The following is a 24521-nucleotide window of genomic DNA, read 5'->3' as shown; positions in this document are numbered from 1 at the left end:
GTCATGTGCGTCAATGATCTCCTCAAGTACAGGATCTAGTGGGACATCTCCTTCTATATAGGTAAATTGGATTCATCAATAAGTGTAGAATGTAGCATGCTATCTATCTCTACTCGCTCAGTACTCATCTCTAGCATACGAGCAATCTCACTAGGTTATACATCCTCTATAGAGCAAGTAACAACCTCTAGAATAGTCACTCTAGGTGGCTCTACGTACTCATCATGTTGTCAATCTGGTCATTTTTCTCCTTCATCTCAATCACTCTAGATCTCAATTGATCAAATATGCTTTGAGGCTAAATCTATCTATGTGATGGAGATTTAGGAGGTGAACTGGTAGGGGAAGTCTATCTAGTAGGCATCTGTGGACATTGTGTGGTCATTACTATAGGATCCTAGCCATGCCATGGAGAATAGGGAAATCCAATATTTAGGGAATATATAGTACCATATGTTTCCTTATAAATCCTATCACAAGGGTCTCCAGCAAGATATACCATAATGCTTATGGCTAGCTCAACACATCACGTGTCTACTTTAGTCGGCATCTACGTCCACAATTATCAACATAGGTCAATGTGTGCTCCAGTCTATGTAACTACACTATCCTAGGATGTACCTGGGTGTCCAAACAATCATCGAGATGTGCTCTATCCATAACATTGTATGGACTGATTGGTAGAGACATGTATGTGCCCTTGAACTCATCAATCGAGAACTCAATCAAACCAATGTGACATCATTTGAGAAGGTACCTCTAGTGTAGGAATGTCCATCCAGGTCAACAAACCAAGGCATGCCTCTGCTATAGCCTAAGACATGTAGCACAATCTCTGTATGGTGCTCTCTTCTTGTCGTGGCAACTCTATCCTCATGTGATATCTGCATGGTGTGTTTAGGTGATGATCTATGATAGGTGATTGCATCTGATGCATGTGATTAATAAGCTCAATGTTTGGCATGCTCATGGTCTATGGGGTGGTCCCTACAGCCTCTCTAGCATGTGCACTAGTAGGAGTCAAAGAATGTGATGTGGCTCTCTCTATGCCCGGTAAGTCTAGCGGTGCGCTGGTAAGGCTCTAGCTCCTACGCTCTATATCTGCCCTGGCTTGTGCCATGATCTTAGTAGAGGTTTGTCTCCTAGATATTTGGATGATGTAAACCTTGGAGGTGATCTAAGTTGTGCTGGTTGTGTAGAGGGTATGATCATTGGGTCTCAACTGAACTTCTTTAAGAAGGGAAGTACAATCGTGCACAAAACAATGTATAGGTAGTCTCATCATAAACACTCCTATAGGTACCTCATAAGAAAGATGGTGGGATAGCAATAACTATATCGTAGGTAGGATACTCTCCAAATCTAGCTCTCTTTCTCATGTACATCCTTCAATCCTAATCAGCATAAAAGGGTCTAGTTTCATACAAGTCCAAAGATACAGTCTATTGTAGCTCAAAGGTGTTTGGAAGATCCTCACAAAGGGATAACATGACATGCCCTAGAATCTCCTCCATCATGTGTGTATATGATGTACCAAAACCATCAAGAAGGTGAAATGGCAAGGTTGGGTGTTTTGAGGCTCTAAGCTTCTAAAAACTAGGTGTCTCTCTATGGGCTGAAGCTGGATATAACCTCTTCTCGGTGTCTACATGTGAGTATATAGGCAATCCATCTAACTCACCATAAATCCACAAGAACCTATCAAACAGGGCCTCAGGATCCATGATCAACAAAATCTATCATCCTAGGTCAAATCTGGTGTCAAGGACGTCAATAAGCAAGTGCACTAGCTACGGTGTGCAATCTGACAATCAAAGGCTACTAGCCAAGAGCTAATCTAGGGTCACTATGTGCGAATAAGCTCTAAAAATTGTCGCTCAGTCCAAGTCATGAAAAAAATTAGTCAACATGCCAAATCAGACTTTGATTGTGTGCAAGAGCGTAATCAAATCCTAAAATTAGGCCAAGTGAAAATCTCACATGCGAATGGACTCTAAAGCTCATCAATATGTAAAATGTAGGCCAAAATCAAAGTCCATGTAAGAACAGTCTCTTTATGTGTGTTCGGGCTCAAATCATGTCAAATCGAACATAATCTGACAAAATTGGGCAAAATCTGGTAAAATCTAAAATTCGAGCGTATCTGACCTAAATGTGTCTAATTGTGCATAAATGTGTGTAAATGGAGCATGTGATGAGTGTGGGAAGCAAGGGGAAGAAAGGAGAGAGAAAACTGTTTTTTTTTTAATTTTTGGATTCGTGGTTTTCTTTCGTGGGGAAAAACAAAAAATAAATGCAAGAAAAAACAAACAAATAAATGAAACATGAAAAAAATTAATTTTTTTTAAAAATTGTTCAAAAGATCATGAAGACAAATTAAAGATTTTTTGGTTTTTACAACTTTTGTATGATTTTTTTGGTTTTTTTTTATAATTGGTGTTTTGTAATTCTTTTAATGTTTTTATGTTTTTTCTTTTTTTTCTTTATTTTAAGATTTTTTTGTAATTTTTGGGATTCTTTTTTTTTGAAATTTTCTCCAAATGTATTTTGGTTTCTTTTTTTTCTTTTTTTTTGAGATTATTGGTGAGTTTTTTATTTTTTTTTATTTTTATTTGATTTTTTGCAAGGTTTTTTGGGTTACTTTGTTTTTCCTTTTTGAATTTTTGGTTTTTTGGTTTTTTAATACTTTTTTAAACTTTTTGGATTTTTACTAAAATAAAATAAATGAAATTGAAATCAAATGAAAATGAAATTTACACGAAATGAAATAAAATCCACACAAAAAGGAATTGAAAAAGAATGAAATTTAAAAATGAAATTAAATCAATCAAAAAGTTTTTAAAAAGTCAATGGAGAGTATGTTTGCAACGTGGCATGAAATAGGCAGCACAGACATTGGGAGGCGGGGCCGACGCACAGAAGAAGAGGGAGAAGGATGGGTCAGCCCGGAGGCACGTAGAGAGGCAGGCGGAGAGAAAGGAGTTTTTTTTTTTTGTGCACATGCATGTGTGAGTTAATAAGAGTGTGTAGAGTTAGAGTGGATCGTTGAGACTAGCATTCATGGTGTTAACATGCAATGACAAAGTTAATTACACAATAGAGATAGAGTAGAATGTAGGTGCAAACTAGATTGATTGATTGATTGATTCAACATGAAAGTGTATACAAAAGGCTCATTATATAGAGTTGGCTAAGGCATCTCATCTCGCATAATTGATGACATCATACAAGGGCTCCAAATTAGCCCATCCAACTTGCAAACTCGTAGGTGACCTTTCAACCCACTTTAGGAGTCCATTAACTAACTCTAAGTGAGTCCACACCCTCTAGTAATGACCCTCATGGGTACCCACACCCTCGAATACCTTTTCCACATGCTAACACATGGTTCTGAGCCACCTATGCATCCCCGTAGGATAGAGGAGATACACACCAACATAGGACAAAGCTCACAATTCCGAACAACCCTCCCCTTGAGGTTTGGACTATGACAACAGAAAAATAACTATGCCAATTTTGGCTAACCATCATCCCCAATCCAGAGGACCATCTCAAATCCAAGAGACCATCTCCAATCTAGGAGACAACTAATGATAAACACTCCAATCTAGGAGCACAACTCCAATCTAGGAGCACAACTCCAATCCAGGAGTCTAACACATAGCTCTAGTCCAATAGTTTGCAAAAACTTTCATTGCCACAGTTCCATTGTTTGTCCTCCTCCACTCCTACTTCTTCGTCTTTCTCGACTATGTTAGCGGACCATCTTGGTGATGCTGCTACCATGGTTGATGCCATAGCTTGCTCAAGATCTTTATTGAATGGAAATACAAAGCTAATAACACCAGTGTAAAACAGAAAATTGATGCTAATGCTCCGCCCCTCTAAGTGAGTCCACACCCTCTAGTAATGACCCTCATGGGTACACACATCCTCGAGTACCTTTTCCACTCCTATGTGCTATGGTCCTTTGGGTGGGCATGTGCTTGTAAGTTCCCAAGGGAGAATAGGCCTTTTGGTTGGGGTTTACTAAGAGATGGTTTGGTATACTTTTTGGTGATGAGGTTGAAGTTTGAACACTCTTGGGCTATATAGATGTAGAGGTCTCCCATTTTTTCTTTTGCCCAATAGCGCATAAAGTCTCCAGGAATAGGGATTTTAACTAGCAAGAACCTTCCTTGCGACCCCAGAATCCCATCTATCCTTTCAAACCAATGCATAGGGGCCAGACTGAGACTTCAACCAACTAAGAAACTTCCTTGTGACCTAGAATCCCATCTATCCTTTCAAACCAGTGCATAGATGGAATAGGTTGTTTGGTTGAGATTAACACTCTAGTTATACGGTTATACCGGCCAACACCTTATAGCATTTAAGTGAGAATCACTAGTTTGACAAATAATTGTAAAGTCAAAGTTTTGTACAGATATCCAAAACCAAAGATCCTATAATTTGATGATCATTTCGGAGTGAAAAGTACTTTACAAGTTGAGAAAGTGATTGGAAAGCAGATCCAAGCAAAGATCAGCTACAAGAAAACTTCTAAGGTAAGAGATTCCGGTTGATAGTTGTGTGTGTAAAAGATTTGATAAATTTGAGATTTGGTAGGTGTCTTCAAAGAGATCGAAGAGTGGTAGGAGATCAAGTTAGATTAGTGTCAATAGACGAAAGTGTAAAGGAAGCTAGGATAGATCTGCAAGTACCAATCATAGAAGAGGACAGTGATACTAACACCTCTTTGAAAGGATCATATCAGTGGATGGCTAACCAACAACTTGGATGTTTCCAACAACAAGGGACTATGGGGGGTAGCACCTCCCAAAAACCCTTAAAGATACCAAAATACACGGAAATCTTCCTAATGTATGCTGATGTTCAAGGACATCAATGTATCTGTATTGAGAAAAGACAAGCGATAGGATTGACAGTAATCATGGTAACCGATGATGGTGATAGGCTCCACGATGAGGAGGGAAACAACTATCTCATTGTCAAAGACCCAAAAAATTACAATCCGTATGGAGACAATGTAGCAAAGGGGAAGATGGTCATGGAGACCCGAGAATTAGCTCCTAAACTCACTGTTTCTAGAGTCTTCTATATTCATGACAAGAGAGTAGAGAGAATGGCTATAATTCAGGAAAATATTGGGATTACAAGCACGACGAGGGGAGAGTCACCTCTTAGTATCGGTGCATGGAACCCATGTGAATGAACTAAGCATAAAACAAAGTCATGTACTTGTTTTTTTGGATGATTTGATAACTGAAACCCATATTATTTTTGTCGATAAGTACGGACAAGAATACGAGTCAATTCTTCAGCTGAAGATATGACACCCAAAATCAACCGTGGTCGTAAACCATCCTACCGCATTGACCCTATCTCTCAGGAGTCAGAAAGAGATTATGATCCTAAGATTGAACCGGGGACTGAGATTGAGGCTCCGGAGGAGCACAATCAAGCTGATGAGGCTAAGGGCTCTCAACACTCCAGTCAATCCAGACGAAGAAGGGCTGCGAGGGAAGAATGCAAGGCCAGGAGTTCTCGGACCACACATGGGGATGAAGGAGCCAAAGGCGTAAAGGTAGTCACCACAATTCCAACAAAAAATCCAAGGAAGAGATTGAAACTGAGACTGCAAAAGAAATTGATTGGGATACAGATACAGACCATTACAATAAATCTTCAAAAAGGAGTCAGGTTCCTAAGATGAGAAGAGGCCGAAACGATGCTAATCGACATGATTACACCTCTTCATTGAAAATTTCTTTTCCAGTGTTTAAGGGTGGGAAGAAAGATGACCCAGATGTTCATATCCAAACCTTTGAATAGTATGTTGAGTTGCAAAACATTGATGAAGATGACTGGAGGGAACGCTTTCCTCGGACATTAAAAGAGCCAGCAAGGAAATGGTACTACCATTACCCAACTTGCCAACTCAAATCATATAACAAACTACTCAAAGCTTTCCGACTAGAATATTTAGATAACAGAGGAGATGAGGATATCTTCTGTGAAATGGATAATATAAAGCAAAGGAAATTATCAATCAAAAGCTATGTTGAGAAAATCAAGGAACTGACTAGGCAACTACAAGAACCACCATAAGAAAAATGGTTGCGGGCATGGTTTTTAAGTGGTTTTTGCAGTAAGAAGCTTAGGGAACAGGAGGTGCCTGCACCAACAAAGAAATTTAATGATCTGGTATAGCGAGCCCTGAAGCTGGAACAACACGCTAAAAAAGAAAGAAGTCATAAGAAGAGGAGGTCTAGTGGTAGCAGTACTTCTAATGAGAATTCTGATTCCAGTAAGACATCCAGTAGTTCTGAAAGCAGCTCGGATGAGAAGAGCAAAGACAGGGCTAAGAAGGGGTCTTGGTCTAGAAAGATTGATGAGATGGCCCGACAGACAGCTGAAATTAGTCAGACCAGACAACCGGTAAGAAGAGTGGAAATCTGGTGTTCAAAGTGTAAATCCAAAGATCATGTTTCCAATGAATGTCCACAGTGTACTTACTGCAAAGCTTACGGCCATCTATGGAACAACTGTGGAATTTGCATTCATCATTTTAAGAAGGGGAAAGATCTGTCTGTGGTGGCATTTACCAATGCTGAACCAGTAAAAGTGGAGACTACTAGTATACCCCAAGAAGAGAAATTAGGTATTAGCGATGTTGGTACGGGGCGCGGCAAATACCAAGGGGGTACTCGGGTCGTGGCAATTTCCAGAGTTGAAGTCTGAATTGCTATACTTGTGGTAAGTAAGGGCATTTTGCGGCTCAGTGTCCAAAAACACCTGTTATTGCGGCTACTGAGGCAAAAGCCCCAGAACCAGTTTCTGTACGAGCGATTACACGCTGCAAAGGGGTAGTGATTGAAGAAATCCCATATAGCCCAGCAAAACCAGTCAATCCTGAAAGTAGCAAATGGGCTCAACAAAGAGAGGTCTGGAAAGCCAGGGTAAAGAAAAGGTGGTTGATGAATGGCAGAAGCAGAGAGAATTGGTGGCAAAAATCATAGAGGATTTGGCTACGAAACTGCCATAGTAGCCTGAGAATTCTGATGCTCAGATCATTCAGAAGATACTAGCAAAGTCTTCTGAGAAAGCACAACCACATCAGTCAAGGTCTGGAACACATGAGACCATGTTGGCTGCAGTTGGACTGATGGAAGAATCAGGGACTTATACGAGAGCTGAAAGCACTAGAACAAAGGAATAGTATTGTGCAGAGAGTACCAATTCTTCAAGTTTTGATAGCAACTCCGATCATGAGAAGGGAAAATTCATGTCAAAATTTGTGACAAAATTCAAAAACTCACGGTGGAGTTAGAGGACATTAGAAAAACTTTGTCTGAAGCAGTAAAATTCATCAGACAGCAAAGGAAGATTGAGGCGGAAGCCAGAACGGTTGACTTGGCTACTGTCAGAGATGAAGAAGTGCCAGTGATATAGATTATAAAGTTAGGAAACAATGGGAGCCACTATCTGGTGTCATACTAGTGATAGCCGTTTTGCGGCTTTCCATAATTGCCATAGTAAGCTACCTCACCCTATCAAATCACTCAAACATTGTGGCTATACCTACCATTTCACTGAACATAGGCGTGTGTGAGTTAGGGGACTTTTCCCATATCTTCTTAAAAATCCTCAATTAGCTAGTCACTGGGCTAGTTGAGCCAAAAATAAATAAAAATAATAAAAAATATAAGTATATTATGGCCCATTTGTGTGTAAATATTTTATTGTATATAGGGCCTAAATAAAATGATTTTTCATAATTATTTTGGTATTTATTTAAATATTTATACTTAGGTGTGTGTTATTTATGCTATGTACATTGACTCATCATTACCATATTTTTTCTTACCATTTTGCATACTCTTTATTCTATATAAAAATAATTTCATGCAAGGTTCTCTTATTTTTGGTGTAACTCCATCCCAATAAAAATCCAAAAAAACTAGTTTTATTTATGTGTATATTTTTTCACTATTGTCATTTTTTCCTTTCTACATATATTCTCTATTACTCTCATAAATTAGACCACAAAAAATATTCATATTTTTATGGTAGACCTATAATGAGAGAGATTTATTTTGACCCCTTTATATTTTTTCCACCTATATTATTTATATTTGACATGTACATATTTGTTTAGACCCCTCAATATTTGATTTTCTTAGTTGTACTATTCACTTATATCATGATCTCAATAATATCTTCAATTATAGACCTACCAAATAAGGTCAAGGGTATGTGGTATGCATGCATGCACCATGGGGAGCTCACTCTTGGAGGTATTCAAAAGAATCATCCAAAGAAGGACCTTACAAGGACTTTGTGCAGTGGAAAAAACAGTCGGTTGTGCTGAATTTTTAAAGATCACATGCTCCCCGAATTTGAAAAGGTAATACAAACAAAACTTGTAGCTCGTGTGCTGAACTTTCACCTCAAATTTTTCCATATTTTTTTGAGCTACGAGCTGTGAGCTATGATTTTATTGGTGGACCCCAGTTTTCCCATGCTATGCAGCCACACTCCCTCTTCCACTTTATCATTTTCCTCTTTCACACACACTCCTCCCTCTCCTTCCCACTCCCAAACCTGCAACTCCCATGTCATAATTCACCCTCTTCACCAGTACCACTTCTCTCACACCTCCATAGCCTTCATCCTCCATTTCTACACCCTAGGTGTCCCCCTTTCTCTCTACATATATGTCCATATTACCATACTCTCTTCAGCTTTGTAAAGAACTTCAAAAAATCAGCAAAAATCCAAGGTTAGCCTCTGCAAATGAAGGCTTTATCATGAATTTTCCAAGGTTTGAAGATAACGTAGCTTCATCGACATGCGCTGCTTCGCCATGTTGGCTGCTTCTTCTTCCGGTGCTGTAAAGAGGTGAATGTCAACTTCTCCAAAGCTTCAACCTCTCTTTACAAGCTCATCCCTTCTCTAACTTTTCTCGTCATATATCTCACCATTTGGTGAATGATTTTGTAAATATTTTTTAGTGATAATTACTAACTACTAACCACTATCCTTATTGTAAAATGCACCCTCTACTAGACTAGGCACTCCCCAATTATTCACTCAATCCTCTCTCCTTTCATCCTCAATAATTCTCTTCCCTTGAGCCCACATCCATGTGACTCAAAGGACAAGAGAGACCCACCCTCATAAAAATAATAAAAATATGCATAATATTTTATTCCTTCAAATAAACTTGATTAGGCCTAATCCTAATCGGGGCTTCTAAAACCTATAAATAGAGCCCTTCTCTCCCTTGTAAAAGATCACATGATCACACTACACCACACCATTCTCAACACATAACACACCACTCTTCAAGCCTAGTTGTGTAGAGTGTGTGCATCATGAGTGCTCTATTCCATCATTACACATAGGTGCATGGAGAAGCTTGAAGTTAGTTATGCCATCTAGAGGAGTGGAGTGTATGCCATACTCTTCACCACACTTGTAGCCTACTCTTGTGCATAAATAAGATTTATAGTTTTGGGTACAATTGTATGCTGCAACTATGACTCTTCTCTCCAAATTGACTTGATAAGCTGGCTAATCAGGTGGTTGAAGGTATATTGTCCTTGAAGTTTGTTGTGCCATTTCATGCTTGGTGGTTTGAGGGCTTGTTGAATTGTTTGCCTAAAAGGTCAATTGTAAGAGGTTGCTCGGTGAGAGGGCTCCCGTGATCCTAAGACAATTTGTGTATTGGCAACAAGGTCAAGTTTTGTGTTGTCTCTCTATTTCTCATCGAGCTTTGTGCGCATCTAGTCTTTAAGGCTAAAACTTAGTTGCTCAAGTTGATTTGTGCTCTTTACCTCTCTCTGGCGTGGTGCATGTTTGTGTTTGGTGTGTGTGGCTATCTTGCACTCCCCTCTCTTTGTGTGTTTGAGTACAAGGAGATATCACGTGCATCCTAGTTCGCATCTACAACTAGGTGGTGCCCCTTTTATTGTTTGGTTTCTGGCTGTGGGTTGTTGTTGTCTCTGATTGTGCTTGCCCCAGCCCCAATTGAGCAGCACGGGAGCCTCGAAGGGTGTTTAGAGGACGCTGTTCTTGTTGCCCGCCCCGGACCGCCTCAAATTGGTGCCCCCACTGAGGACGGCTTGTGTATGTTTTGTGTAGGCTCAACCTTTAGCATAATGATGTAGCTTGCATGAATCACGAGAATTTGTATGATCCCTTCATTCCCATTGCAAGGCAAAGGTACACATAATTGTTAGTACTAAGTTGCAATTTCAATGTGTAATTCGTAGAATTTTAGGTCCTCTTAGGTTGGTAGAGATAAACGCATCAACAAATCCTTTTATTTTGCCTCTCATTAGGTACGACCTTAGTTTGGACGTCTATATTTTTGTTTTGTTTTAAGCATAAGGTCATGCATAGACAATGGATAATGGCCCAAGAATAGAGGTTTTCCCCTTTCATTTCACTCCACACATTAGAATAAACATTGCAATTAGCAGAAAAATCCATTTTCAACAACGTATGGTGTTCATGTTTGGTGCCAAAGAGTACGAGAAATTCTCGCATCACCAAACCATGTCATCCTGCCTCTTATTGATTATCATAGGTCATTTGATGTGAATATTTTTATTTTGTTGTAGAATAGATTGCAATTTAGAAAACATTATTGTGTAAATTTTTTTAAGAAAGAAAAACAAAAACGTGTTGTCACTTTGAAACCGATTCAATGGAGGCCCAACGCCAAATGTCCGGATATCCTCTTTTCTTTGGAGAGCCTAGAGAGGATGCAGAATTATTTTTAGAGAATTTCAAGATGTCTTGTCGTATCAAGAGGATAGTAACTAATCAAGAACGTGTAGAGATGTTTGAGGTGGTCCTTAGGAAAGATGCTAGCACTTGGTTTGACTCTTTGCCTGAGGAAGTTAAAGGGAATTACACGGAAGTTGTGAATCATTTCAAGAGATACTTCTTTGATCCCCAAAACACTCAAAAGCTATGGCAAGACATTGTTTCTCATCAGCAAAAAGACTTAGATGACTACTACTTGTACAAGCAACAGTTTCTACGTCTTTGGGTTGTATGGGTGAAAAATGTTGTTAACCTTGGTGATGGTGCAGAGTTCCTAAAGAAAGAGAGGTTCATAGCCGAACTCTTTCCTGACCTTAAGATAAAAGTTGAGGCTGGTGCACCTGCTACCTTTGAAGCAGCTGAAACTAGGGTTGCTGAGAAATATAGGAAACTCAAGTGCTTAAAGGGTGAGGTTCCAATAGAAGGTCTTAGACCCAAAGGTAAGTCACAAGCATCAACATCTAGGGAGCTTCCTGAGGTAACGGCGTAAGTGATTGAAAAGTTAGATGAATCTTTAAGCAGCTTGTCAATTCACCTTGCACAAGCTGTAGGTCAAAAAGGACAAGCAAGGAAGTCTGAAGATCGAGATCCATGACCTAGGAGAGTCTTACAATGTTGGAATTGCGGAGAGTCTGGACATGGGATGTATAATTGTCCTTGGCCCCGTGGGGAGCCAGGGAGACCTAACTTGAATTACCCAGTGATGAATGCATGTGAAGGAACTAGTCAGCAACCACGGCTTCTACAAAGGCAAATGGAGCATGACCACCTCCACAAGGAGTGGAAGGAGTTCCACCTTTGCCAGACCCAAATGTGCATGTGGTAGAGGTGACAAATTCAAAAGAGGTTGACATGGAAGCAAATGGCATTAAGCGTGGCCGTGGAAAAGGGAAGGACAAAGAAGGTGTCACATCACAAAGTGATCATGGACGAGAAAAGAAGGCAAAGGAGACCAAGGAAACTAAGAGGACTCGACGTCGTATCAATCTCCAAGACTTCCCTCTTGGACATGGTATGGCTCCATACAACCTATTGGAAGACATGAGAAGTAAGGGTCCTGATATCTCATGGCCTCAGTTTCTTGCATTATGCCCACAAGTTAGGAGGGATTTAACGAAAGCAGTTAGCACTAGGACAAAGATAAAAGAGAGTGTTCCTGTTGTAAAAATTGCACATGTTGAAATGAATGAGGATATTATACATGTGCTATATTGTTACATCAAAGGAAGATTGGTTAGGAAAGGTCTAGTGGATGGGGGTGTACAAATTTGCATCATGACAAAGGGACTCATGCAAAAACTAGGCATGCACATCCATGAGACACCTGAAATTAAAGTCAAGATGGCAAACAATAGCAAAGCTAGGTGTGTAGGCATTTGTAAAAATGTTTTTGTAGAGGCCTTTGGCATTAAGAAGGCAGTGGATTTTTATGTTATGTCTACCAAAGAAAATGGTTACTCATTTATCCTAGGGAGACCATGGCTAATGAAAATGCGAGCTTTGCAGGATTGGGAGAGTGGAAAGCTAATTTGCAGGAAAGAAAATCATAAGAAGGTGGTCTTTGACATGAAGGAGCAATGCCAAGAGGAGCTCCATGAAGAATCATCTCAAAGTGAGACGGAGGAAAGCTGGACCGATAGCACTTCAGAAGGAGAAAGTAGCGGTAGCATTACTGAAGAGGAGTCTTCCATCGAAGTCATGGGAGTAAGGTTTAATCCAAACAACCAAGAGACCTCTTGCCCAGGTTTGGAAGAGGTAGGTTCCCAAGAGAACCAAAATGTCCAAGATGAAAGAATGTTAGAAGGTATGTTGTCTACAACACTTACAAAGGACGAAAGAGAGGAGTTCAAATGTGTGCTAAGGAAATTTCGTAGGCTTTTTGCTAAAGACTAAACCGATGTGCATGGAGTAGATGCTGTTCAACACAAAATTGAGTTGAAGCCAGAGGCGACACCTAAGGCTCAAAAGCTACGAAGGCTAGGAGTCATCAAGGAGCAGGCTTTACTCAAGGAGGTAAGAAAGCTTCTAGCAGTAGGTTTCATTTATCCAGTGGAGAATTCAGAGTGGGTCTCTCCCGTTGTTGTCACTCCTAAGAAAAATGGCAAGTGGAGGGTGTGTGTGGATTATCGTCCACTCAATGAGGCAACAAAAAGAGATCACTTTCCCCTCCCATTTCAAGATGAGATACTAAATGAGGTAGCTGGTCATGAGAAGTACACTGTGTGTGATGGCTACTCGGGCTACTTTCAAATAGGTATCGCATTGGAAGATCAGTTAAAAACAACCTTCATCACTTCCTGGGATTGTTATGATTTTAGAGTCATGCCATTTGGTCTGACAAATGCTCCTGCAACATTCCAACGTTTCATGAACATGGTGTTTCAAGCATTCTTTGGAAAGTCCATTAGGGTTTTTATTGATGATTTTTGCATTTATAGCTCAAAATCATTGCATCTACAAAGGGTAGAAGAAGGTTTAAAGAAGCTCTACGACATGGGAGGTCAACTCAACCCCGACAAGTGTCACATAGGTGAGGATGAAGTGATCTTGCTTGGTCACAAGGTTTCCTATAAAGGCATTGAGGTGGATCCTTCAAAGGCAAAGGCTCTTATTGAGCTCCCATCACCCAAGAATCTCAAAGAGGTAATCTCACTCATTCAAAAGGTGAAGTATATGTCACGCTTTATTCACTTATCTTCGGAGTTGCTTCATCCTTTGCAAAATTTGACACAACAAGTAGAATTTGCATGGTCTGATGAGCTTGAAGAGTACTTTTGTAACATTAAAGTCATTTTGTCAGAGCTACCAACACTCATGCCTCCTTGTTGGGAGTACACATTCTTTGTTAGATCTAGTGTTGGGAAAGAAACAATTGGTGTGGTTTTGCTACAACAAGATTCCCATAGTACCAGAATGCGACCCATCTACTTTGCTAGTAGGGTCATGAATGCTTTAGAGAGAGGCTACACAGAGGCAGAACTCATGATGCTTTCTCTCATGTTTGCAGTGAGAAAGTTGAGATCCTACCTGCTACCAAAATCTTTTGTAATTCTCACTGCAGAAAATTTGTTCCCTTGGGTGTCATCTCAAATGAATCTTAGTACTAGGATCTCAAAGTGGATTATGGAGTTGCAAGAGTTTCAATACTCTTTCAAAGTAGAAGATAGTGTGCGTGCACAATTGGCAAGGATCCTTACTTATAGGGTACATGAGAAGGAGATTAAGGTGCCTGAAGTAAAGACCCTACCATTGCCACCACCTAAAAGTATTCCTAATGCTTTTACCTTGTTCTTTGATGGAGCTTTTCGACGAGCCACAAGAAGAGCAAGGGGAGGGCTAGTATTGCTCAACCCAAGTGGAGAGGTGGTCATGAAAGAGAAGGTCAATCTACCAGGTTCAACTAGCAACAATGAAGCAGAATATGACACACTACTTCATGGTTTAAAGATATGCATTCGCCAAGGTATACAACGTCTCATGGTAAAAGGGGATGCACTTCTCATTGTGAAGCAAATTTTAGGTATTTGGGCATGCAAGAATGAAAGCTTAAGGACAAAAGTTCATGCCATTCGTAGACTGTTTAATCAGTTTGAAGAAGTGCAACTATATCATATTCCTAGGAAACAAAATGAAGATGCCGATTTACTTGCACAACAAGCAGTTACATGTGTTGAGAAAGAACTGCAGGTCATCATGGTGGCAGCAACTATCAAGCAACCGAGATACCAGGGATTGGAGTCATTGACTCCCATTGATAGATACATTTTGGAGGGTGAGTTTCCACAAGACTTCACGAAGGCTCAGAAGAGGAGACTCATGAAGAAGGCAAGCGTGTATCTCTTCCTAGAAGGATCCCTCTATCAAAGAGGAAAGGATCAAGTGTGTAGAAGAGTACCAACTATTGAGGAAATCCCAGCCATTCTAAAAGGTTTGCATGAGGAAGTGTGTGGTGGTCATTTTGCACAGGAACTCACTGCAAAAACGATTTTACTTGCCGGATATGTTTGGCCAAGCTTGCACATTGATGTTCAACATTGGTGTAAAAGCTATCAAAATTGTCAGATTAATGGAAACAAGCGTCTATTACATGGTCCACGTCAGCTAGTCCTTGCAAATGGTCCATTTGAAAAATGGGGCATTGATGCTATGGGTCCATTGCCTAAGACTAAAAATGGGAAATCGTATATCTTGGTGGCCATAGACTACATGATGAGATGGGTAGAAGCACAAAGTGTGGCAAAGGTAAATGAGAGGACAGTGAGCAAATTTGTCTACACTCACATTTGTTGTAGATTTGGCACACCTTTGGAGATTGTTTCTGATAATTGTCCAGGGTTTAGAAAGGGCTTGCTTACAGAAGTCTGTGAAGAACTTCACATTCTACATCGTCATAGTACACCCTACTATCCCCAATCCAATGGTCTGGTAGAAAAAGCTAATGATATCATTGCAGGCATCATTAGAAAGATGGTGAAAAACAAGACAAAGTTGTGGGATGACTTCTTGGATGGTGCCTTGTGGGCATATCGAACCACATATAGGGAAGCCACGGAGTTCACACCATTTCAGTTGGTGTATGGTCAAGAGGCTTTACAACCAATTAAGCTCAACATTCCAACAATGCGACTTCATGGCAAAGCAGCACAAGATGATCAAGAAGCATGGATGGATCGACTTCTTACCTTAGCTGAGCTTGAGTGGAAAAGAGAAGCAGCATACGAGTGCTACAAAAGGAAAGCTACGCAGGCGAAGGAGAAGCTTGACAAGAAACTAAAGGACAAAGGCATCAATTAAGGAGATCTTGTGCTAAGGTATGACAATCGACTCGATAATCGTTTTGATGCCAAATTTGAAACTAGATGGCAGGGGCCATACATAGTTAAGAAGGCTTTCAATTCAAGTTACTATCAACTTATGGACTTGAATGGGAAAGAGCACTCTAGGAAGGTAAATGGTTATCGCTTGAAGCCCTATTTGAGTCGCCTTCTACCAAAGGATCTACCAAAGATCTGTCAAAGGGTAGCTGCCTCATGTAAGTATTGTTACATGAAGCATGAGTGCAACTCCAGCCAAAATTCTGAGGGGCCAAACAATGAAGATCTCGTCAAGGACTCTGAAGCACTCTCTTTGGAAGAGATTCTCTATGATGGTACATGAATATACCATCATCCTGGGGGAGGACTAATGATAGCCGTTTTTCGGCTTTCCATAATTGCCATAGTAAGCTACCTCACCCTATCAAATCACTCAAACACTGTGGCTATGCCTACCATTTAACTGAACATAGGCGTGTGTGAGTTAGGGGACTTTTCCCATATCTTCTTAAAAATCCTCAATTAGCTAGTCACTAGGCTAGTTGAGCCAAAAAAAAATAAAAATAATAAAAAATATAAGTATATTATGGCTCATTTGTGTGTAAATATTTTATTGTATATAGGGCCTAAATAAAATGATTTTTTATAATTATTTTGGTATTTATTTAAATATTTATACTTAGGTGTGTGTTATTTATGCTATGTACATTGACTCATCATTACCATATTTTTTCTTACCATTTTGCATACTCTTTATTCTATATAAAAATAATTTCATGCAAGGTTCTCTTATTTTTGGTGTAACTCCATCCCAATAAAAATCCAAAAAAACTAGTTTTATTTATGTGTATATTTTTTCATTATTGTCATTTTTTCCTTTCTACATATATTCTCTATTAATCTCATAAATTATACCACAAAAAATATTCATCTTTTTATGGTAGACCTATAATGAGAGAGATTTATTTTGACCCCTTTATATTTTTTCCACCTATATTATTTATATTTGACATGTACATATTTGTTTAGACCCCTCAATATTTGATTTTCTTAGTTGTACTATTCTTTTATATATCTTCAATTATAGACCTACCAAATAAGGTCAAGGGTATGTGGCATGCATGCATGCACCATGGGGAGCTCACTCTTGGAGGTATTCAAAAGAATCATCCAAAGAAGGACCTCACAAGGACTTTGTGCAGTGGAAAAAACAGTTGGTTGTGCTGAATTTTTAAAGATCCAATGCTCTCTGAATTTGAAAAGGTAATACAAACAAAATTTGTAGCTCGTGAGCTGAACTTTTACCTCAAATTTTTCCATATTTTTTTGAGCTACGAGCTGTGAGCTATGATTTTATTGGTGGACCCCAGTTTTCCCATGCTATGCAGCCACACTCCCTCTTCCACTTTATCATTTTCCTCTTTCACACACACTCCTCCCTCTCCTTCCCACTACCAAACCTGCAACTCCCATGTCCTAATTCACCATTGCCACTTCTCTCACACCTCCATAGCCTTCATCCTCCATTTCTACACCCTAGGTGTCCCCCTTTCTCTCTACATATATGTCCATATTACCATACTCTCTTCAGCTTTGTAAAGAACTTCAAAAAATCAGCAAAAATCCAAGGTTAGCCTCTGCAAATGAAGGCTTTATCATGAATTTTCCAAGGTTTGAAGATAACGTAGCTTCATCGACATGCGCTGCTTTGCCATGTTGACTGCTTCTTCTTCCGGTGCTGTAAAGAGGTGAATGTCAACTTCTCCAAAGCTTCAACCTCTCTTTACAAGCTCATCCCTTCTCTAACTTTTCTCGTCATATATCTCACCATTTGGTGAATGATTTTGTAAATATTTTTTAGTGATAATTACTAACTACTAACCACTATCCTTATTGTAAAATGCACCCTCTACTAGAGTAGGCACTCCCCAATTATTCACTCAATCCTTTCTCCTTTCATCCTCAATAATTCTCTTCCCTTGAGCCCACATCCATGTGACTCAAAGGACAAGAGAGACCCACCCTCATAAAAAAAAATAAAAATATGCATAATCTTTTATTCCTTCAAATAAACTTGATTAGGCCTAATCCTAATCGGGGCTTCTAAACCTATAAATAGAGCCCTTCTCTCCCTTGTAAAAGATCACATGATCACACTACACCACACCATTCTCAACACATAACACACCACTCTTCAGGCCTAGTTGTGTAGAGTGTGTGCATCGTGAGTGCTCTATTCCATCATTACACATAGGTGCATGGAGAAGCTTGAAGTTAGTTATGCCATCTAGAGGAGTGGAGTGTATGCCATACTCTTTACCACACTTGTAGCCTACTCTTGTGCATAAATAAGATTTATAGTTTTGGGTGCAATTGTATGCTGCAACTACGACTCTTCTCTCCAAATTGACTTGATAAGTTGGCTAATCAGGTGGTTGAAGGTATATTGTCCTTGAAGTTTGCTGTGCCATTTCATGCTTGGTGGTTTGAGGGCTTGTTGAATTTTTTGCCTAAAAGGTCAATTGTAAGAGGTTGCTCGGTGAGAGGGCTCCCATGATCCTAAGACAATTTGTGTATTGGCAACAAGGTCAAGTTTTGTGTTGTCTCTCTATTTCTCATCGAGCTTTGTGTGCATCTAGTCTTTAAGGCTAAGACTTAGTTGGTCAAGTTGATTTGTGCTCTTTACCTCTCTCTGGCGTGGTGCATGTTTGTGTTTGGTGTGTGTGGCTATCTTGCATTCCCCTCTCTTTGTGCGTTTGAGTACAAGGAGATATCACGTGCGTCCTAGTTCGCATCTACAACTAGGTGGTGCCCCTTTTCTTGTTTGGTTTCTGGCTGTGGGTTGTTGTTGTCTCTGATTGTGCTTGCCCCAGCCCCAATTTAGCAGCACGGGAGCCTCGAAGGGTGTTTAGAGGCCGCTCTTCTTGTTGCCCGCCCCGGACCGCCTCACTAGATGAAGGAGCAGGGGTAAACATCCTGGGGGCACACCTTCAGCAAAGGATGGAAATTACAAATTTGAAACCTGCACCTTTCAAAGTTCGAATGGCGGACCATCGGGTAGTGTAGGCGACTAGTACGATAGAAGGTATGCTGATAAGAGTGGGCAAAGAAAAGTTCAAAACTAGCTTCCTAGTATTAGACGTGCAAGGCGCGTATGGAATGCTATTGGGACGCCCATGGTTGCGAACAACACAGGCTGTTCACGACTATGCTAATCAAACTTTGACAATACAAGGTGCCAGTAGTAGCAGGATTCAAATTCAGACGAACAACACTAGGAGCTCAAAAAAGGAGGTAAGACTTGAAGAGCTATGCCAGAAGTATAAGGTGAAGAAAATTGAGAGAATGCTGGCAGCAATGAATATTTTCCCATTAACAAGATAGATCTCAACCGCAGTGTTACTAGACAAAGATCAGGCCCAAAAGCAAAAGAAGAAATTCCCAGACCAGTTCACTGAGAAAAACTTTGGAGAACGGCCAGTTCAACTAATTGGAAGGCCAAAAGAACCAGTTAATTCCAATATACCAGTGGATTCTAAACAAATACACTTGGAAGACGTTATTGAAAATCAGAATAGTAGTTCAGAGATCAAGGGACCGTCTTGGGATTATGTTGAGGAGTCAACCAAGAGAAAAGGCGGAGGGCCTAACTGGTTACTTCAAGATGATTAGGAAATAGAGGAATGGAATTTAGGTTCTGAGGAAAATCCTAGATTGATCAAAGTCAACAAACATCTAAATCCTAAGATGAAAGAGAAGGCCCAAAATATGTTCCAACAATACAAGGATGTGTTTGCATGGGAACATATTGATCTTGAAGGAGTAGATCTAGAAGTATGTCAACATCGAACACCATTGAAACCAGATGCTAGACTAACATTCGGCTGCAATGATACCGAATGAATCCAAATTATGCTAAGATTCTAAAGGATGGGTTCATTACTGAAGTAGCTAGTAGTGACTGGCTGTTCCCTATTGTGGTGGTACCAAAGAAAAATGGAAAGCTCAGAGTGTGTGTGGATTATAGGAAGCTGAACGCTTAGGCAATTAAGGATCCATTCCCATTATCCTTCAAGGGTATGTTGCTTCATGAAATCTCATGATATGAGATGTATAGATTTATGGATGGTTATAGTGGCTATAACCAGTTACAGATTGCTCCTGAAGATTGGAGTAAAAACACTTTTATTACTTAGTGGGGAGCATTCATGTATCTAGTAATGCCATTTGGTCTTTGCAACACACCAGCCACTTTTCAATGATGTATGATGGAAATATTCAGTGAATTTCTTCACCGATTCCTTGCCATGTTTATGGATGATTTTACTATATATTCAACGGAGGAAAAGCATTTATTTTTTCTTAAAATGGTTTTCCAGTGCTATCAGGAAAAGTGGGTCTGTTTGAACCCATTCAAATCTGTTTTCTTAGTCTGGAAAGGATAGCTACTAGGGCATGTAGTGTCTAGGAATGATATAGAAATGGCCAATCACAAGATTCAGTGTGTCCAACAAGCCAAGGCGCCTCGGAATGTGTTAGAGTTAAGCTCTTTTTTAGGATATCAATTTTTATCTATGATTTGTGCACAAGTTTGCTTCCCAGGCATTACCTTTGTATGAACTTACAAAGAAGACCAGTAAGTTCATTTGGACTGATGAGTTTGAGGAGAGTTTCCAAAATTTAAAGAATGCTATTATCTGTAAGCCAGTTCTTCGACAACCAAATTGGGAAGTCATTTTTCGTGTACATGTCGATGCTTAAGGACTGGCGATGGGAGCAATACTGGCTCAGCCATAAGGAAAAACTGATTATCCATTATACTTTGCCAGTTCGCAGGTTTAGTCAACCTGAACAAGGGTATACAAATACTGAAAGAGAAGCCTTAGGGATGGTTTTCAGTGCTACTAAATTCATACATTATTTGTTGGGCAAGCTATTTCATTTTTATGTGGATCATCATGCCTTATTGTTTTTTATCAATAAAGTCAGTATTCAAGGCAAACTGATACGTTCGATGATGTTCTTGATGGAATTTGGATTTTGTATCTTCCATAAGCCTGGCAAAAACCATTGTGGTGCTCATTTCCTGTCCACAAGTACGGATGGCTACTCTGAGGTGTCTTTAAGAGACGAGCCAGTGGATGCAAAAATAATTCAGTTTAACAGTGGGCAGAATCAACTGATCCAAAATTCTATGAGGTATATCAGTTTCTTTCTAAGGGAGGACTCTCAGATAACTAGACTCAGAATCAGAAGAAGGCTTTGATTATTAAGAGCCTGAAGTTCACCATCATTGGAGGATCACTTTACAAATTGGGAGTCGATGGGGTTCTTCGCAGATGTGTGCCTATGGAGCGATGAATGCAAGTTATTTCGGAGGCACATAATGGGGATTCTGGGGGACATTTTTCTACTGATATCACTCCCAAAAAGATTTTGCAGGCTGGGTTGTGGTGGCAGACTTTAATATCTAATGTCAGAAGCTTTTGTAAAACTTGTGATATATGCCAAAGAAAGGGCAGACCCACGGCAGCAGATATGACTCCTCTCACATCAGTTCAGCCACCAGTGGGTGTTTTTATGAAATGGGGTCTAGATTTTATGGGTCCCTTCAAGAAAATTACTCCAAGGAAGAATAGGTACATATTGATGGCCACTTGTTATGTGACCAAATGGTAGAAGCTAAGGCTCTTCCCGACAACACGACAAAATCCACTACTATGTTTCTATTTGAAAATATTGTTTGTCGATACGGATGTCATGTGGAGATTGTGTCAGATCAGGGTACGCATTTTATCAATGGCACTATAAATATTCTCATGGATATGTTTTCAGTCAAGCATAAAAAATCCACACCATATTATCCTAGATGCAATGGGCAAGCCGAAAGCAGTAACAAGACTGTCAAGACTATTCTCACTAAGATTGTGCAGAAAGAGTCACACCAGTGGGACTTAAAACTTCAAACAGCTCTCTGGGCATATTGGACAGCTTATAAGGTCACCACGGGATTGACACCATTTAGAATGGTTGGTGTATGGCACCGAAGCTATTGTGCCTATGGAATTTGTCATACCCAGTCTCACGATGGCAGTCGAGTAAGGGCTAAATTTTAATCACAATCTGAAACAAAGACTAGAGGAGTTAACACAATTGGATGAGTTAAGGTAGAGGGCTATGCTGAAACAAGAAATTGTTCGGCAAAGAAAGAAACACTGGCATGACAGACAAATCAAAGTCAGGGAGTTTCAGAAAGGAGATTTGGTTCTGTTATATCAATCCAAGCTAGGCCCTAAGAAACCAAACTTAAAGATAGCTTGGACAGGTCCATACGAAGTTGATTAGGTGTTCTCCAATGGCACAGTTAGATTGAAAGATTTTATCTGGATTACTATTGCCAAGGGTATATAATGGGGCTAAAATCAAGCTCTATTATTCACAAGATAGAGAGACTTCCAGAAATAAGGGTACTGGTAGTCTGGGAACTGAGGACCAGAAATTCTAGAATCAGCTATTTTAAGCCTTTTTCATATACAACCAGTTCTAGAGCCAATCAAAAGGTCAGAAAAGTCTCAGTACGGTAACACCATGGCAGTACCAAAATCAGTAAAGTGTTAAAATCAATATCAGCTTTTATGGGGAAAAGGGTCAGTTGGACTATTAGTGGTAATCATTTTAGAGAAGATGGGGTGGTTAGCCGATGCATGTGCACCACGTCATTTGCGGTGCACAGAGCTCTAGGAACGGTAAGTAGTGGAGCTTTTATGGCAAGGACACGTATAACAGTAAGGCGTTGTGAGCGGGATGGAAAAACACAGAACGCCTCTATAATGACCCAACACACACTCTTGGAATGATATACACACACACTATGGGGCACCACTCGGCTTACACAACACACCTCGCCAAGACAGGGAACACATCGATGGAGTGAGAGGAGAGAGACTATCCACTTGCCCACTCCACACAGAGACACACACACACATACACACCCTAAAAACTCAGCTCAAAAGAGGAGAAATTCTGATATTTAGATACAAATGAGCTTGGACCAACAACAATGGGGCAAATAGCTCACACAGTATGAGTAAAATAAGCCAGAGACAATCACAAACTGGAGTAGAAGCTTCGCTCATAGGAGAAACTTACACAGCCAAAACAGTAAAAAATAGTGAGTAATTTGGCAAAATGGATAGCGCCATTGCGTACGGAACAGCCCAAAACCCCATTCTACAATGTCAAAGTGCTCAAATCCGACCTTGGATGAGTAGTTTACGGCCAAAATAGGCTCCAAAAACACAGTTGCGGCTGTTCCTCCTCTCTTCTCCATGTTTTTTCTGGTCTTCTCTCTGGTTTTTCAGTTCCCACACTTAGCTTTATTACTTGGGCACCCTTGGCCTTGTAGTTGACCTCAAACGGACCCCGAACAAGCCAAAAACTGACCTCGTAGTGCATAGTTGTCACCTTTTTGCACCATCCGCACACCTGGCACTCAACCTTTTTCAATAATGCATCCAGCCACCATGTGAAGTGGCCCCAAAATATGGTCCTCATGATGACCTTTCTGCATAATTATCACAAGAAAACATCCACGTTGTGTCCATACTTATCCACGTGCAAGTATTGACCCCATTCGACCTCCTGACGTCAATAGATGCCATCTGACGCACCTGCTTATCTCATGTCGTCTGCCCGCGGATAGCTTCCTTGAGAATTTTTACGTGCTACCAACTCCTCATTATTATATAAAAAACACACTGGTATAGGTGATAGTGAAAATCGATGCACTATGTACATGCTATCCTACCTGTACACATGTGGGCCCCACGTAACCACCTGGCTCTGGAAAATGGGCAATTCTTTATTTGATGCACCATGCATGTGTATGTACATATGCGCAATCCCTTGATCCAAAAACTCCTGACATAATTTGCCCATCCCCTAGCTTGCTAGATCATCCATGATCAGCAGAGCAGCAAAAAGAGATATGAGACTCTCCGCGTCATAGGTCTCCTCATCCCTCACAGACATGACTTGTTCTGTAGACAGCTCATCTTGCTCCACCATCATTAACATGGCATGATATAATTTAAGATGCAATCCATTTACCCTTGACTTATGTAGAATCCCATCCAGGTTAGCCAACTGATATGTACCATTCGAAAAACACTCCACTACCTTGAAAGGGCCTTCCCACTTAATTTGAAACTTCTTTTGGAAGGTGTTGTCCAGCTTACTATTGTAGCGCAAAACCATGTCATGCTTCTTGATACCCTTACTTTTGACCTTTTCATTTATCTTTGCCAAAGCCTTATCCTGCATCTGCCCATAATGCTCCAATGCACTCATCCTATTCAGTTGAACCTCTTGTAACTGTAATATCCTCTCTTTGAACGCATCACTAGGCGGCCCAAGCAACTTCTCTAGCATCTTTACTGCAGGCAACTCTACCTCCACAAGCAATAGTGCTTCCTTTCCATACACCAAATTAAATGGAGTAAACCCTGTACCTATCTTCACTGAAGTACGGTAAGCCCATAATGCACTAGGCAATTCCAAATCCCAATTCTTTCCTTGGTGCTCTGTCACTTTTGAAAGAATTTGTACCAACTCACCATTGAACCTTTCATTTAAGCCATTACATTGCGGGTAATAAGGAGTGGTATGCTGGTGCCTAATCTTCATCTTTGCGCATAAAAAATCTAGCAGTTTAGCTCTAAAGCCAGGCCCCTTATCTGAAAGTATCTCTAGTGGCACCCCAAACTTGCAACATATTTCATCATACACAAATTTTGCCACATCCTTTGTAGTGATCTGTTTTACTGCTATAGCCTCTGCCCATCTAGAGAGATAGTCCATTGCAGTCAA

The sequence above is a fragment of the Adiantum capillus-veneris genome, chromosome 23, assembly GCF_014529385.1.
Source record: "Adiantum capillus-veneris isolate H3 chromosome 23, ASM1452938v2, whole genome shotgun sequence".
In the NCBI taxonomy this organism is placed as follows: domain Eukaryota; kingdom Viridiplantae; phylum Streptophyta; class Polypodiopsida; order Polypodiales; family Pteridaceae; genus Adiantum; species Adiantum capillus-veneris.
Note: the sequence above shows the minus strand (reverse complement) of the source record.